This window comes from Rattus rattus, chromosome 13 (genome assembly GCF_011064425.1).
Source record: "Rattus rattus isolate New Zealand chromosome 13, Rrattus_CSIRO_v1, whole genome shotgun sequence".
In the NCBI taxonomy this organism is placed as follows: domain Eukaryota; kingdom Metazoa; phylum Chordata; class Mammalia; order Rodentia; family Muridae; genus Rattus; species Rattus rattus.
Window position 1 is genome coordinate 69,995,551 of NC_046166.1, and position 18,086 is coordinate 70,013,636.

Below are 18,086 nucleotides of genomic sequence, written 5' to 3' on the forward strand. Positions count from 1 at the left end.
GCACACATTATAGGTTGTTATGACTACTCTTAAGGGATGGATGTGTACAGGATTTTGTGCTGTCTAGATGGGCAAAGTATATCTTATCAATTGGATCAGAGGGGGAAAAAAGATGTGGGTCACTGCTCCTGGCAACTGTTTCAAGGTGGGCTTTATCCCATTTGTATGACTAATTTTTAAGAACTATTTGATGAATTATCGTGTGTCACACCATTTACATTAGTCCTGCTCCTAGGCGTCACTTCTCTGCCCCTGAGCTTAGGTAACTGAGGTGACGTACAAGTGTCACCATACCCTTTCGCAGAATACTTTCTCACAGAGCGGACTGCCTTCAATATCGGATCTGCCATCCTGGTTCCCAGTTTCTGCTCAGGGCCGCAGATCCCTTTGTGTGCCATTCCAGCTCTCCTAGCACTGCCAATCCCTGAACCAGAACACCCACAGAGTAGAACACAGGCAGAGAAGGCACCGACCGGACTGTGTCTAGGCTGCTAAAGGTAGGGGAAAGGTGTGTCTGGTAGGGAGGGGGTCACTGAGTTTCTTCATCCTTCATCATCTAAACCAAGTAGATTTGAACCACGTTTGCGTTCACTGAAAAGCAGTGCACACCCCACTACTTGGGTTCTTTTGCCAAGAGCTCACACACCATGGTTTGGGGAGGTCACGACTTCAAGCTGTACTCTGTATCCACGGTCGTATGCAAAGTCTCCTTTGCCCCAGTTTCTTTGATTATCTGGCTATAGAATATGGAAGACTTTTCAGAACTGAACAGCATCGTTTCTGGTATTTTAAAGCCCCCACCCTCCCCTCATCTGCAGGGGAGGGTGTCTCCTGGATGGGAGAGTGGGCTGAGCATGGTATCTTAGCAGAGCAGTCGGTTTCGGGAGAAGCAGGGATGCTGCCGCTGCCTTTACTCTGAAAGCCCAAGGGTGGTGAGCTGCTGGGTAGAGAGCCATATTGGCACTCAGGGTGAGGCCGGATGCTGTCTCAACGGCCTGGTGGGAGAGGCTCTGCAGGAGACCACAGGCTAAACAGGATGTATGCGTTTCTGAGGCAAGGGCTAAGTCACAGAATCCTTCCAGAAACCTCTTCAGGACCCCAGGGAGGACACAAAGCCCCATCCTCCTAGCACCCTGGTCCCTGGCTGCCATTTAAATGTTGAGGTAATTGTAAAATAAATAAACCTTTTCTCCACTGTAAGCGCGAGGACGTCGTTCCTAAGTATTGTTGGCAGCATACCCTTCCCTTCCAGAGAAAGGAGAAAACACAGCAGAAGACGGCATAAACCTTCTGTTCCAACTGAGAAGAAGACTGAAACTCAGGAAAACTAAGTATTTCTGACGAGCCAGAGGGTACTTCGGCTTCTAGAGGGATGGTATCCAAGAAGGGAAGTCGCTGCCGTGGCTCTAGGTCAGAGAAATTCCAGGGACAGGGGAGGATTTTCACAGGGACACAGGGGCCGTGTTATCTCTCGTGTGGCAATAGTCACAGGATGGCTTTGTGTCTCAGGAGGGAAGTGTCACTGTGATCACTTGAAGGCCTAGAGGGAACTGTCACCATAAAGGGACTCTGCTGTGCCTTTTCCAGAAGCCAGGAGGACGCTGTCTCTCTGAGGCTGATGAGACGTCTTCCTGTCAAGTCCGGTATCTAGTTCCTCAGTGAGCCTCATCTTAAAAAGCCCCGGGCTGCACCAAGCCTTGCCCCGTGTCGTTCCTCTTAGAGTCCCATTGAATGAGAGGTGAGACCCACCCACAGTGCGTTCCAGTAAAGAGCGGAACAGTGTTCTCCTCTCTGGCCCTTCTCCGATCATTTCTAATAAGCCCGTTTATTAATGAATTGGGACAACTCCAACCAAGGCATTAGATAAATCTCTAATGCTGGGTTTTATGTGCATGAATGCTCGCATGCACGTGTGCCTGGCCGCAGCACCCGTGGAGGCCAGGAGAATGCACAGGGTCCCCTGGAACAGGAGTGAGATTCTTACTGTTATTTTTGACACAGGATCTCACTATACAGCTCTGGCTGGCCTTAAACTCACGGAGCTCCACCTACCTCTGCCTTCCGGGAGCTGGGATTAAATGTGTGCTTCATCATGCCTGGCCAGAAGTGTTCTTGACAGCTAAAGTATCTTTTCAGACAAGATACTGGGTTTCTTAACATTAGCAACATCTTCGGGCCAAGTGATGCTTGCGTGTAGAGTGCCCTGCAATCTGTAGGACGCTTGTTTGGTCTCCCAGTCTCCCAGTCTCCCAGTCTCCGCGGGTACAAGCAAGCTGTCTGGGAGAGGGAGGTAGTGGTCTCCTAGTCTCCTGGTGACCAGCCTGGATGGAATTGCAAAGTAGCTCACTCACTCATGTGGCGAGACCCTCTGCTCAGAATGGTTCCAGGTAGGCAGGGAAGACCTGAGAGGGGAGGGAAAGGTAGTCTACACTCTGAGGTGTGTGCTCCTCAGAATGAGGGGCCATGAGGATGTGCCAAGCAGAAGATGTGACAACACATAGGAAAGGAGGTGGTGACTGCCACCCACCACTGCCTCCTCGGCAAACTCAGTGAGCTCCTAGCAGCAGACGGCAAGTGGGTTTCCTTATAGGGGATCAGTGTCCCTGCTGTGGAGGCCAGCAGACGAGGTGTTTACAGAAGCAGCCTTGGGGACTGTCAGGAACTATTAGGAGGCTCGGGGCGCATATGAATTGTGCTTTGTATGTCCGAGCCAATTTTACTCAGACTGGTAAGAAGTAAATAAATGGTTTCTTTTTCCTAGAGCTCAAAACCCTTTATCAGAAGATTAATGGGGACCAGGTGGCCAGGTCAGTTGTGACTGGCAGACAAGAATGTGTGGCCAAGACGTCTAGCTCCATATCCTAGCCCTCTACTCTGACCTGATGAATGCTCTTGGGGAGATTACTCACCTTTAGGCCATTGTCCTCTTTATGGACAGACAGACAGACACATCTTAGAGGTGTCCAGAGAACTGAATAAGACTAAAGCTACAAGCACATTTAGAAGAAACTGCCCCTCAGATCTCAGGATTGGAGGACTCAGGACCTTGCCACCATCTGCTTCTATCTTCTTGATTTTCGATACATAAGTCACCACATCATGGTGAAACTTGGCCTATTGAAAGACGCACACTCAATTTAGGGGCAGCTCAGACTTGGATATAACATAGATGGGCTGTATTTATAATTCTACCTGTTGCTGTGCCCTTCCACACAGGCGGCCCTGACCACGTCAGGCAGCAGTTGTGGTGTGCAGTCTCCCTTGTCTCCTTCCTTAGGCTGAGCCGTCGATCTCCTTAACTGCTCCTTGTGCAGAGAATGAAGAGGTTTTTGAAGTAAATTCTTCAGTGGGCGTAGAGACTGGGGACGCACACACACAGGGTTCGTTTGAGGGTCTGAGGAGATTTTTTTTATCTCCTGGTGTGGCTGGGTGTGGTTTTCAATTTGCCTTCACCTCACCCTACACAATGAGAACTTTTAATAGTGGATGTAGTCACTTGTGAACAGCATGGAACAAGGGAAAGTTGCCGAGAAGTACAAACAGCACATCACAGCCTTGCCTCAGTTTCCATAAGGAATATGTCCCAGGACTGGAGGGCTAGTTATCTGGCCTCTGGGTTTAGTGGGAGCCCGGTCTCTATCTGTGACGTCTTTCTCTCCTTTGTGGCAAGCTTGTCTTCTCTGTTTCCTTTCAGTCCTGTTCAGGATATACGCCCAATTCTCAGAGTCCCCAGTCCCCAAGAACTGTTGTGCTCTTACCTAGGACCCCACTTTGCTCATAGCCTGGGCCAAAGGCAATCAAATCAATGATCTGGAGTAAACTAGACCTGTCTCTGGATGTAGTAACTCAGATTCACAAGTGCTCGGCCCCGAGGTACCCATAAACCTAGGATTGTGGGCACTGTCCCCAACTCTGCAGAGCAATTGGGAATGGCCATCAGAGACGATAGGGAACTGAGGTAAGACACTGACTCAGGAGGCTGAGAGAGCTCCTGGTGGCTTTCCTAATACTGGCTTCAGATATTTAAGAAGCCCCATCCCCTTGAATTTATCACGGACCATAGAATCTTTCATTAAATTCTGTCTTGAACAGCCTTGGGTTGATGAAGGCAGGCTGGAGCACCCTATTCAGGGAAGGCGGCCACACCCACTGTTTCCGTCTGGGGTCAGGCACGGGTGATGTGCGTCTTCCCGCCTCCCCTCCCCTAAAATAGTACCACACTCCCTAGTGGAAAAGTTAAGATTTCTAGGGATGAGTTTTCAAATACCCCCAGAGAAACTGGGGGTGGTTTGCAAGATATTTAAGTTAACTTCCTGGCTGAAGAATTCCAGAGGGAGCAGAACTTCCTAGAGTGGGCCTCTGGGCCGCTAGATAGGGATGCAGCCTGGATAGAGGTGGGAGTCACTGCAACCTCAGATAAGAACCCAGCTATGCTTGACTCACAGCCACAGTTGGTCGGTCTACACAGCTGCCCTGAATTTAAAGACAGGGCTCTTGTCTCTCCTGGGTTCCTTTCATTCCTCCTTCCTTCTGCTTGCCTCTTTGTGAATGATGACCCCCTGAGGCTGCTTTCTTGGGATGAACTGACCTTGTGTCCAGAGAAAACTCTGACTATCCTGCTTTGGGTCGGAGGCGTTCTTAAGGCCGCTTTAGTTGTCAAAGGCAAACATATCATCAGAATGGTGCTCAGGCACAGTGACCGATGATGCCGGGCAGACAGAGCACACTTCTGACTCTTGATCCAGTGGTGGTCTCTCCTCAGGCTCCGTGTGTGTGATGAGTGCATGGGCTGTGCCAAGGGTGAGCTTCTAGTTTATTTTGGTGTCAGGTCATGACAGTTAAAGGGGGAGGAGGGGATTGGCAAGGCCTAAACCAAGTTGTTGCTTTTCTTTGAGGTGGAAGGTGAAGGGACAGGTTTCATTTCTGTGCTGCATTGACCCCTAGGCCTGGGAGGGTAGTTGTGGGTCCATAGACCTTTCTTCTTTGAAAGCTATTGGGAGCTGCAGTGTCATCCTGACAATGGAAACTCACTGGGCCCTTTCTAGCCCTGTTCCTCACTTTTCCTCTCTATGCAGACCACATTGGATAAGACTGCCAAATAAACTAGGCGTGGTGGTCTGGACCTTTAGTCCCAGTACTTAGGAGGCAGAGGCAGGCAGATGTAGACGTTTGAGGCCACCCTGAGCTACATATCGAGTTGCAGGCTAGCCATGGCTACCTAGTGAGATTATGTCTCAAGTGAAGGAAAAGATAGAGATTGCCAAACACTTTCTAGTCATTGCCAAACCCAAAGACTCCCCTCCCCCACTCCTGACTGGCCTTTGCTCTGTAGGGTTCTGCCCTTTTCTTACCTGCTCCTGGCACAGGGCCCATCTATGGGATAGACCATGACTTAGCAGGAAGCTAAGAAGCCAAAGTCCAGAGCCCCACAACCCTAAGTACTTCCTACATCATTGTTGCCTCTGAGACTGGCGAGGGCCCTCCACAGAGTGGGAGTTCCCCACTGGTCTTTATCAGGACCGCTCTTCCTGACCGTATTTAGAATGTGGGTATTGCACTTGGCTTTATTGAGGAAAACATCTCAGAGTGAAAAACAATAACAAAAACCTCCAAAGACCAAAACCCCCTGGAAACCCACAGCTTCCAACTGTCCACAGCTCTATCCCAAACACTGGTGCTAATAGCAGGCTTGGTCATGTGACATTTTGCTCATGGACGTGGGTAATAATTTGGATTGTTTGAGTTCTGCCTTTGAAAGCTACCGGCGAATTAGAGAGTGAGTTTTTCAACCAATAAAAACCTGGAAATTTTCAGGAAGCGGATTAAACAGAAAGACATTGCTCCCCACTAGGCGTGCTGGGTGCAGCGTTTAGCATTAGCAAAGCATGTCGGGAAGCCTGTGAGTAGAAGCCAGCAGTGCCGTTTGTTGCCTTCAGAAAGAAGGCTAGCGTCTGCAGGGCAGGACGAGGGGATGATGTATCTGCCACACCTTCCAAGAGTCCACCTATTTCAGAACATGCCTCTGTGGCCTAGCTGAGTGGCAAACTTTCCTCCAGAAAGCAAATCCACGAAGCAGCTCGAAATGCTCAAGCCTTTCTTTGCAGGCTGGGAATCCCAGGAAGATGGGCGAGAGCCAAACCTGATGACATACAGAAAAACAAGCGGCCGCGGCCAGAGAGGAACTGCTGGTCTTCTTGGCAGAGCCCCATGCAAAGGTTGTGACCAAACATGGTCATCAGTCCCCTGTTCGGAGAAGTCCAGTCTTCCAGTTATCTTTAAGGACATTGGGAATGCTATCCCAGGCTTCCTGAAGTTGAGGATGTGCCCAGGTGTCCAGCACCATTTCCAAGGGATAGAACAGTCCTCTGAGCACCCCAAACTTATGGGACACGTCCTGCTCCTTGCCTGCAGGCAACGGAGAAGAGACACAGCACCCTAAAAAGCTCTAGCTGGGGCAGGTACTCAAACTCAGCCAAATCTGGGCTGTGGGAGGATAGATAAACCCTCAGCGTGGCCCTGGCCTCCAAATTCAGAGTAAAAAGGAGAAAATCTGCAGGAGAGACAGATACCAGGTGGCTAAACCAGCTGGCATTAAAAGGTCTCCCAGAGCCCAGACGGGTTTAGTGCAGTCAGACCTTCATAGCCAGGGGCTGAACAAGGCTTCAGCCACTGAGGCACTCCACCATGTTGCCATGCAGGGATGGTTTAATATCGGAAAAACCAAATTATATAAACAAACTGGAACTCAGAGGGACAAACTGAGGTAGGCCCAGGAGAGAAATCACTTGAAGCAATCCCACTAAAATCAGAATTCAGTGAGCAACATGCAAAAATTCCAGTGAGAACTACCAAGTGAAAAATAAATCACCTTCCTCTACACAAAAAGCAAGCAGAAAGAAATTAGGGAACGACACCTTCATAATAGACCCAAATAATATAAAAGTACCTCGGTGTGACTTTAACCAAGCAAGGTACAACAAGAACTTCAAGACTCTGAAGAAAGAAATTGAAGAAGACCTCAGAAGATGGAAAGATCTCCATGCTCATGGATTGGCAAGCCTTCTGCCAAAAAGCGATCTACCCCAGAACACCAAAAAAACCCAGCAGGCTCCAGGAAGCAGAACTCGAAAGGAGCAGACCAAATCCATCAAATGGAAAAAGATAGACAAGACACAGAGATAGGAATAGAATTGAAGACCAAAATGGGTCACTTGATTTTTTTTTGACAAAGGAGCCAAATCCATCCAATGGAAAAAGATACATTTTCAGCAAATGGTGCTGGTTCAACTGGAGGTCAACATGTAGAAGAATCAAAGATCCATGCTTATCACCTATTACTGGCAGGGCTGCAGCATGGATCTGGACCAGAGGAGAATCCATATTCCAATTTGAATCCAGACTTGTTGGGTGTGGGGACAAAACGAGAGAAAAGTGATTTCCTGCCTAGCTGAAATGCGAATGGCTGAGAAACACCTAAAGAAATGTTCAACATCTTTATCATCAGGAAATGCCACCACCCTCAACAAATCACATCAAAAACTCAGGTGACAGCAAATGCTGGCGAGAGCACAGTGTTTGCAGACTTCCACTGGAGGTTTCTCAGGAGACTGAGGAAAGTCTCCTCAAAGTGACCTTATTTATAATAGCCAGAAGCTGGAAAGAAAGAACCCCCTTCAACAGAGGAATGGAACACATCGGGGTCAGCTGCCCCAGACTGGGCAAATGGTTGGAACTGGAAATTATCATCCTGAGTGAGCTAACCCAATCACAGAAAGACATACATGGTATGTACTCATTGATAAGTGGCTATTAGCCCAAATGCTTGAATTACCCTAGATGCCTAGAACAAATGAAACTCAAGACGGATGATCAAAATGCATCAAAAGATTAAAACAAAACAAGGACCTGTGCCTACCTGCCCCACATGTGGCCCATAGAGCCACCCAATTAGACAAGATGGATGAAGCAAAGAAGTGCAAGAAATCAGCAGAAATACTGAAGCACAACATTAAAAGTCAGGATTATCCTCATAAAAATTGTTTTTATTTGCATATCTACCATGCCAGGGCAGGGTCCTAGGCAAGTGACGAGTTAGTCCCCACTGGTGAAATGAGCCAATTTGAGCTTAATTAAAGTACATAAAGGCAGGCTTATTGCAAAGTCACTGTCAGGCAAGCTCATTGGACCCAAAGAATGAGGTCAGGAAGTCACCGTGGGTTGGAGGACAGAGGGAGAGGAAAAAATTGGGGAGGGTACAGAGAGGGGGGGGGGGAGGGGTACAGAGGGGGAGAAGAGAGGGGAGAAGGGGGAGGAGAGAGTACAAGAGAACAAGAGAACTTGCACATGCAGGGAGAGAGAAAATTCATCGAGAGAAAGAGAGAGGAGAGTGGGACTAAAATGTCTGGATTGTATAGGGAAGAGCTCCTGGAAGAAGGGAAGCCAGGCCCTCTTTGGTACATTAAATAGGCACCTCAGCCACTTGTCCTGGGTCTGAGACCTGACAGTGAGAACAGGCAGCAAGGAGGAAGCACACTAGAAATGGGATTGCTAAACTTGAGCTCTCACAAGGAAAAAAAAAATGGCACCCAGAGTCAAGTGAATCACAGGCTTCACCTCAAGAAACAGCTGGAGAAGCACAGAGAAGAGTCGGGAGGTTAAGAGTGGGGGCCAAAGGGAGGGAGAGAGAACGAGGGAGAGAGAGTGAGTCCATAAAACAACTTTCCCAGGGACAGAAATGTGACTCATCAGACCGAAGTCCACGGAGGAAGCAGGAGATTGCGAATCCCTGGGGAGAGAGGACACCTGTAGAAACCAAGGGTTTGGCTTTGGACCTTATGATCTGGTAGAGGGCCTAGGCCTGGTGAGTTGGCTGAGTGGAGATGGCATTTAACCTCCTTTCTTGCGGGGGAAAAGAGAAAGAGAAGTTTTATTGATATCAAAGCCAGAGGGGCCAAAAGGGCCCCAGATGGCATCACATACTCAGGCAAAAGCAGCCTGTGGGCCAGCGCCAGGAGTCTCCTTGGTTCTGTCTGCAAACAGCCCAGACCTGTCTGTTCAGGACGTTGTCACCATAACCACTCAGCCCTCCTCACGGGGACTCCTGCAAGCCAGGTGTGCCACACCATGTCTCCCAGAGCCTCCATAAACAGTTCATCCAAGCAAGGCCTTCCTCACGGAGGGATGAGTCACAGTTAGAAAGGAACCGACGTGAGATCTATATTAGGATAGAATAAATGAAAGAAGGAAGCTTCCACGAAAGCTTCTAGGGGAGAGAAGCAGTCGGCAATCCTACCCAGGGAAGCCATGACAGGTACTGGAAACCTAGTCAGCACCTCAGGGCTGTTGGAGCCATGGATCTTGGAGGAGAACCACGACTACTTTACTAAATGTGCACCATCCCTAACTACACTCTTAACGGCTGTCCTCACACCCACAGACACCCCTCATCTAGGGAGCTTCTCTTTACAACATTCAGAGAGCCGTACAGAAAACCATGACCCATACAAATGCAGACTTGTGGAGCCCAGCCCCGACAGACACGTCTGCAGTGCAACTTCTGTACCTAAGCTCAGGGATCATTTACAGAAGAGGGAGCGGAAAGACCGTGTGAGCCAGAGCATGGGGGAGTTTGCTATGAGATGGTGTCTCCTAGCAATGCCAGAAACTAAACCCATAAAGTCTCACCAACACAATGACAAAGTCAACAATACTCATGCTAGCCTTGACGGGGAAGGCCTAGGAGGCCTCAGCCCTACTCAAGGAACTACAGGCAGCTAAGGAAGGCTGAGAGCAGGAGAGAAAGCCTTCCCCAGGGAAGAGCACACCAACTGGGGATCCAATACCAAGTGGCCAGCCCTGAAAACATATGTCCAAGTAACATTATATAGACTATATATCTATATCTATATCTATATCTATATATCACATACATGTAAACACATATGCGATATATATTTGTATAACGTATATATGTATATATCACATACATGTAAACACACACACACACACATATATATATGTAACAACAATTTAAAAAGGGGTCATAAATTTAAAAGAGAGCAAGGAGGGTTTATGGTTTGTTTGGAGGAAAGGGAAGAGGAAAATTATAGAATTATAGTATAAACCCAAGAAACACGTTAAAAAGTTGAAATGAGGGTTGGGGATTTAGCTCAGTGGTAGAGCGCTTGCCTAGCAAGCGCAAAGCCCTGGGTTTGGTCCCCAGCTCTGGAAAAAAAGAAAAAAGAAAAAAAGAGAAAAAAGGAAAAAAGAAAAAGTTGAAATGAAAGAAAAAACAAAACAAATAGCAGTGAGGAGAGGGAGAGACCCAGGAAAGGAGAGAGGCAGCAGCGTACCCGAGGTACGGACATCGCCTCCACACGAGGCCCAGCCAACAAGGGCGCACGGACAGGCTGTGAAAGCCTTTGAAGGAAAGCGAGCACGGCCAGAAAATACGGTGCAAGAAGTGATGGCAAAGGTCAGCCTTCCAGTAGTGTGCGCTGAGTGAGCTCAGCTCCCCGCTGAAGGGAGACAATACAGCTCGCCATCCCTGTATAATAGCAGAATACGTAAAATACAGAAAGCTTCCATTACCCACAGTAAGCCCTGCTTTCCCCCGCCTTCCGTGTTTTCCTGCTCACGTGGCCTGGCGCAGCCAGGGGTTTATTTCTATGGCCTGTCACACTGCCATTGTGAAGCAGCGTATAAATAGAATTACGGAGTGTGGAGATTTCGCTGTCTGCCTTCATCCCCTCGCTGCGGTGCTTTTGAGCAGCTCCTTTGTTGGTGCAGGTGAATTTAGTCTTGAAGCAAGAGGAAACACCTGCGGGTGACCTGGCTGGGCGGAAGCTTGACCAACTGACATACGCAAGGAATCATGGGAAAACGCCAATCAGCCCTATATTTGTTTCTCAACTAGACCGGGTCAAGCAGCCACAGGAGTGTCTGGTTAAAGCCACGGTGAGGATGGTGCAGGTGTGTGGGCGAGCGTGTTAGAGCCTGGATGTTCTAACCTGGTTTTTGTTACTGTGATAAAACATCGACCACAACCAAGTAGGAGTGGAGAGGATTGATTTCAATTGATGGCTTCTTTGTCAAAGATGAAGTGTCCATAGGTGTGAGGGTTTATTTCTGGGTCAACCTGTCTGTCTCTGTATCAATACCATGCAGTTTTTTTTTTTTAAATCACAATTGCTCTGTAGGACAGCTTGAGGTCAGGGATGGTGATTTCCCCCAGAAGTTCTTTTATTGTTGAGAATTAATTGTTTTGGCTATTCTGGTTTTTTTTGTTTGTTTGTTTTGTTTTGTTTTGTTTTTTGTTTTTCCACATCAAGTTGAGAATTGCTCTTTCCTTGTCTGTGAAGAATTGTGTTGGAATTTTGATGGGGATGGCATTGAATCTTTAGATTGCTTTTGGTAGGATGGCCATTTTTACTATGAGATCTTCCCGTCTTCCGAGGTCGTCTTCGATTTCTTTCTTCAGGGGCTTATGGGTTACAGTCTCTCATCTACGGGGTCCAGGACTTCAGGCTTCAGGTGTGTGTGGTTCCAAGTGACCTGGCAGGCTCCAGGTGTGGTTCCAGGTGACTTGGAAGGCTCCAGGTGTGGTTCCAGGTGACCGGACAGGCTCCAGGTGTGATTCCAGGTGACCTGGCAGGCTCCAGGTGTGGTTCCAGGTGACCGGGCCGGCTCCAGGTGTGGTTCCAGCTGACCTGGCAGACCCAGAGCTGCTCCTGTTTTATAACTGACAGTCTCTCTCTCACTGACCCCTCAATGTCTCACTCCTGATCAATCCATCCTAGAACCATCCACAAGCATCTCTTGGAACTTGACAACTGAGCATGCTCGTGAATGGACAATGTCTCTGCGGAGCAGTCTGTGTCATTGGGTGGTAGTAGCACAGTGGAGGAGATAGGTGAGGGTTAAAGAGCTGTTCCTCAGGCCCAGGTCCACCTGAGAGGGATAACAGCATTGCAGTATCCTGTGCCCACCCTCTGTCCAACCCTGCATCTTCCCTGTACTCTGAACATCCTACTCGGTGGGCTGAGGGCCTGGAAAGCACCTGCTCAGTGCGAGCCAAAGGGCTTTGCCCTTCTTTCGAGCAGGCAACACGCAGGCTTTCTGCTGTTAAAACACTAGCACGCACTCGGGGGTGGACGGGGCTACCAAGGTGTGATCCTCCGCAAGGACAGGAGGCCAGATGGCCTGTCAGCAGCAATCAGCTTCAACCCACTGGAGTGCAGCAGTGTGTAATTAAAAAGAACAGCAGGCTCTGGCTAGCAGCACTGGGACCAAGCGTTTGGCTTTTGGGAGGGGAGGAGGGAGTGTTGGATGACATCCTGAAGCAGGGCGTTGTTAAAGATGCTCTGTGCTACGTAGAAATAGTGCAAGACTGGCCCCATGGAGCCTCTGACATGCTTTCTTCCAGCAGGGATGCATGCGAGGCAACAATGTATGTATGTATGTATGTATGTATGTATGTATGTATGTATGTAGCATGTGTGACCAGCGATATACTCTTTCTCCGTGTCTTTGTCTCACTCTTGTTCTTGAAACAGGGCCCTGTTCTGTAGTCCAGGCATGCTTGACACTCAACATGAAGCCCCAACGGCCTCAAGCATGGAACGGCCCTCTTCCTTCAGCCTCCCAAGTAACGGTGAGCCACCAAGTCGAGTTCTAAGTTCTTTCTTCTTTTAAGAAATGGTGGCACGGTGAGCTCTGAAGAAAGAACAAGCTACAAACTCATGGGGACAGCCCTGCCAGGACGTCCTGGAGCTGCCTCTCCAGTGCCTGGAGCAGCCCAGCACTCGGGGCACCAGGGAGCTGGGAGCTTGGGCCGAAGGGGCAGCAGACGCTGCAGAACGCACTGGGCTCTGGTCAGCATGCAGGCCCGGATCGACATTCCGAGATTTCCTCCCACTCTGTCTTCACAAGTGGGTCCTCCATGGTCGAAACACCACAGCATTTGAAGAACAAGCAAACGAAAGGTTTGATGTCTGACGTTCAGAGTGAACAAAGTGTACCAGGGGAGGCAAGATGTCCCTTGGGACACTGAAGAACTGCTACACCCCCATGCAGAGATGGGCCACGTGTAAGACGCCTGACTAGCCCACGTGGCGATCGTTTGGTGTCAGTTCTCGGCTGGCCATCACTGTCATTTTGGTGGTCAGCTGGATGCAGACTCTCTTATTTGAGGAAAAAGATCAAAACAAAACACTGGGGAATCAATAGTCTGAATGAGGTAAGTGTTTTCTGTGTCAGAGTATCATAGGACTTGGAACTAACTGGATTTGCCCACTATGTTTGGAGAGAGACATACAAAGTAACCAAACCAATACAAAACAGGTGAGGTAGCAAAACTCTGGAAGGTGAAGGAGTAACAAAGGAGTAACACGGACAGCTCGGTGCCAGTAGTCAATCAATCCTCTTTGACAGGGATCGTAGTAGCAAAAAAAGGGAGATTGATGTACAGTTACCTGGGGACATCGCTGTCATGGAGAGATGTGAATGACAAAGTCCTTGGGCCGTAGAGAGTCTACTCTGCTTAAGGAATGCCACAGAGCCATGTAGGCCTGGACTAGTAGGAAGATGTTGAGGGAAGGAGGCTGGGAGAGCTGCAGCTGCTCAGCCAGCATCCGTCTATACGCGTGGGGGAACAGTCCAGGGTCTTCGCAGAGGATTTACGCTGCCTGTGGAACATTCACATCCTGTGTCCCGTATGATGGGAGTCTGAACCCAGCAAAAGTTATGGAGCCCCAGCCGGTCTTTGATGCTGCTCGCTGCTGTCAACACGTAAACATGGCATTTTAGCTCAAGGTCTGTCCTTCCCTTAGGTCCTCCTCTCCGGTTGACTTTCCGTCCTTCTGGCTGGCTCGAGTCGCTCATCTCGTGGGCACAAAGTGCAGCTCTTGCTCCAGAGGAAGTAGAAACAGTTTATTCCGAGCCAAATCCGAGTACCACAGTGCAGGGAAATCGATTCGGGTTGCTCCAAAGGATATGTTGCACTGGGGCAGTGGTTTTGCAGTCTTTATAAGTGTAGAATAAAAGACAGAAATCAAGGCTTTTGATAGACACATTAGCGGGGACACCGGGTGGGTGATTGACAGGAAAGCAGGGCCTTCAGATACTGTCTGGTGACATGCTTGTCTTTCTGGCTGGCAGAAGGTGGTGTTCTGCTAAATTAATACATCCCAATGGTTTAGCTTGATAGTTGAAAGGACTCAGGCACGGGGAAGGGAGGGACACTAAATAGCAATTAAGGGAACTAATGACAGCCCCAAATAATTCTGACTCTAGATCTTCCACCTTCCAACTCTCCACAGCAACAGATTTCTAACTGACCAACCAATCAGAAGCATCTTCAATGGAAGTATGGCTGGCCACAGGACAGAGCTTACTTTGGGTCAGCTCAACTCTGCAGACAGCTGGGGCAAGAAAGACAGGGCAGTCCCCACGGACTAGGCTGTGATGGATCAAGTCAGAGCTGGAGGCACATGTGGTCTTTTTCCAAGAGGAAGGGACCACTGTTGGCCAGCCCTTATACAGTCCCGTCGGATTCATGGAGAACCGTAAGGTGGAACCAAACGACACATACTGCCATTCCGTAAAATGCGAGGAGGGGGAGGAGGTTAGCAGCCATCCGTCTATCAGTGGGTCCTAGGATTCTGGTGCCTCTCGGTGCCTTTGTTGGGTGGTTGGGGCTCCCAAACTGTGGATCACGACCTGTAACTCAATGTGCTGACTGTGGAGTTGTAGTAAAAGGTTTTTAAACAACAACAACAACAACAACGACAACAATAACAACAACAACAGATTAATTCAGAGTCAGATATGCAGCAGATCTGGTGTTCTGTTAGGATGATTGATTTTAAAAATTGCTGTTTGCTTAGGCTGGAGAGTTGGCTCAGTGGTTAGCAGCACTTGCTGCTCCTCCAGAGGACCCAGGTTCGATTCTTACCACCCCTAGAGTGGCTAAGAACTGTAACTCTAATTTCAGGAGACCAGGCATTTTCCTTTTCTGGCTTTCTTGAGCATTGCACAAACATGGTGTCCACACACACACACACACGAAATAAGAAAAAAACCTGCTGTTTAAGCCTCCTGTGGTGGGTCATGCCTTTAAACCTAGTCCTGTGAAGGCAGAGGCAGGGGGATCTCTATGACATTAATGCTAGCCTGGCATACATATTGAGTTCCAAGTCAACCTGGGTTACATGGTGAAACCCTGTCTCAAACAGCCAAAGATTTGTGGGGCTAGAAAAATAGATCAGAGTCGAGAGTGTGTACTGCTCTTGCAGAGGACCCTGATTCAGTTCTCATAGCACCCACACAGAGCGACTCACATCTGTCTGTAACTCTATCCACAGGGAGACCTCTGGGCACCACTTGGTTGTGCACCCCCATGCAGGCCCACACCCACAGAGTTAGCAAAAAGTAAACCTTTAAGATTTTCCTCTTGATGACCAGGAATTTATTAAAAAAAAAAAAACAACACAATGAATGTTGGTCTGGGATTAGAACAAACCTTCTAACCATCTCTGAAATGGTTCTAAACATATTTTTGCCATTTTGTATTCTACATTTATGCAAAGAAATTCCCTTGGCCCTGCTGATTCTAAAATCAAAATATGTATCAACTCTGAAACTTGAGACACTAAAGGCACTCTGCATCCTGCTGATCAAACATTCAGTCGGGGGTTAATGCTTTACGTAAAAACACAGAAGCACACGCTTCTCATCGGTGTGCAAACTTGCCTTCATCGTTAATAAATGGTAACGTGTAAGGGAAAGCAAGCCATTTTAAGATAAAATTCTTTATGACTCACTGGCTTTGCGTTTGCTCTGCGCGTCTGTCTTATATACCCGCAACACCGGGGGGTCGTGTAACATTTTCCCAAGTGACAAGGGACAGAAAGTGTTAAGACTCAGGGAGCCTCGGTCTGGAGGGACACTTGCTGCTCATTCATCAAAGCGTGACAGGAAATGGACGCAGCTCCTCAGGGACAGCCAGACACATTTTGCAAGAACCTCGAGGACTCTAGCCAGCAGGCTGCGCTTCCAGTGAGGAGGTGGCTGGGGCAACCTTCTAAGGACCTCCCCACCCCCATACGCTCTCTCAGCACACTCTCCTCCCAGAAATTTCGTCAGAGTATTTGAAAGGGACAAACAAAAGGAGCTTGAGGCTTAAGCATGGAGCCATCTCAGGAGATCAGGCTCCAAAGCAAGAGTTGCCCTGCCCTCTTCTCCTGGCCAGGGAGGAAGGTATTTAACCAGCAAAACAGCATCCGGGCCTTTTATCCTAGCCTTCTGCAGGAGTCTGAGGGAGCCCACAGAAGCTGGTGGGTGCTCACAGGAGCCCGCAGGAGCCCACGTGTCCCACTTGCATGCATTTTGTCTTAGGTCAGGGCACAAAAGGCCTGACTCCTCCTCTAAACCCCAGGCTGTATTCTAAGACTCCCACCTCCTAAGAGGCCCTGAGAGGCGATGGTGTATCTTGGGGGCATCACTGTGTCCTACCAGAGGGCTCTCCCACTCCTCCTGTCTTAGAATCTAAGTGGATGAGGACAGGCTCAAGAGACTAGGGTGGAGAAGGGCACACTGGGATGAGCCAGTGGCCGTAGGCGTTTTACCACAGCTGACATCAGTAGCCTCCAGAACATAAGGTGTTCTGGAGACCTCAGACCTCTGGAGATTCTCAGACCTCTCAAGAGAACATAATTCAATTTGAGAAAAGACGTATTTATTTTATGTACATGAGTGCCCTGTCTGCATGTACACCTGCATGCCAGAAGAGGGCATCAGTTCTAGATCACACTATAGATGACTGCGAGCCACCAAGTGGTTGCTAGGGATTGAACTCAGGACCATCTGGAAGGTCAATAGAGATGGGGGGGGGAATGGAGAGGGGGAGGAAAGAGGAAGGAGGAGGGAGATGGAGATAAAGACAGATACAGACTGAGAGATAGACACAGAGACACACATAGACAGAGACTGAGAGAGACAGAGGCAGAGACACACAGAGAAGAGAGACAGAGACACAGAGATAGAGAGACACAGACACACAGAGAGAAGGGAGACAGAGACACATAGAGAGACAGAGAGATAGACAGAAACAGACACAGACACAGAGACAGAGAGACAGAGACACACACAGAGGCAGAGACTGAGAGAGACAGAGGCAGAGACAGAGAGAAGAGAGACAGAGACACAGAGATAGACAGACAGAGTGATAGAGACAGACACACACACACAGACAGAGAGACAGACACAGAGACAGACAACACAGCAGTGGGGCCCTGGCAGTTCTATGCCAGCAGAGCCCCAGCCCTGGATCTCCCTGGCTGTGTCTTCATCACTGGATCCCACCCATGGTGAGTCCCTTTCAGTAGTCAAGCCACCAGGGCAGTGTGACGCTCACAGACCTTGAGTTTCTCTGACCTCAACTTTCCCCCTGAGACATCAAGGGCTGGTACTGCCGAGGGCTGTACCCTGCCTGCTAGGTGAGTAAACACGGGTCACACCCTTCCTGTGCAGAGGAGGCTTGGGTTATTACTGAGAGGGCTTGGTTTCTGGAACCACAGAAGGGGAGAGAGCGAGGTGACAGCTGCCTCCATGTCATCCGTGGCTCTAAGCATTTCAGTCTGCAGAAAAAAACAAGGATTCCCATTCAGTTATAGAACCCAGGTCCCGTGGAGGGTCTCCCGGTCCCTTCCAGTGGTAACATCTTGCAAAACCACAGTATTGGAATTGCCTGTAGTATTGCAAAGGCCAACGACCCACTGAGGTCGCTTTGCCACACATGAATGTGTGTTATGGGTGGGTGGGTGTGTAGTATATAAACATGTATTTGTGTAGGTACTGAGTATATGTGTGAGCACATGTTAGCATATGTGTTCTGGGTATATGCATGTAAGCATGTGTGTACTAAATATGTGAGCCTTTGACTTCCAGAATTTATACACAGTATATGACCATATGGTATTAGCCTGTACAAGTGTATATGTGCTATTCGAGCATGTGTGTGAGCGTGTGTAGGCATATGTGTGGCGATGACTGGGTGTAAGCTTTTCGGTGCTTCGTATGTGAGCACG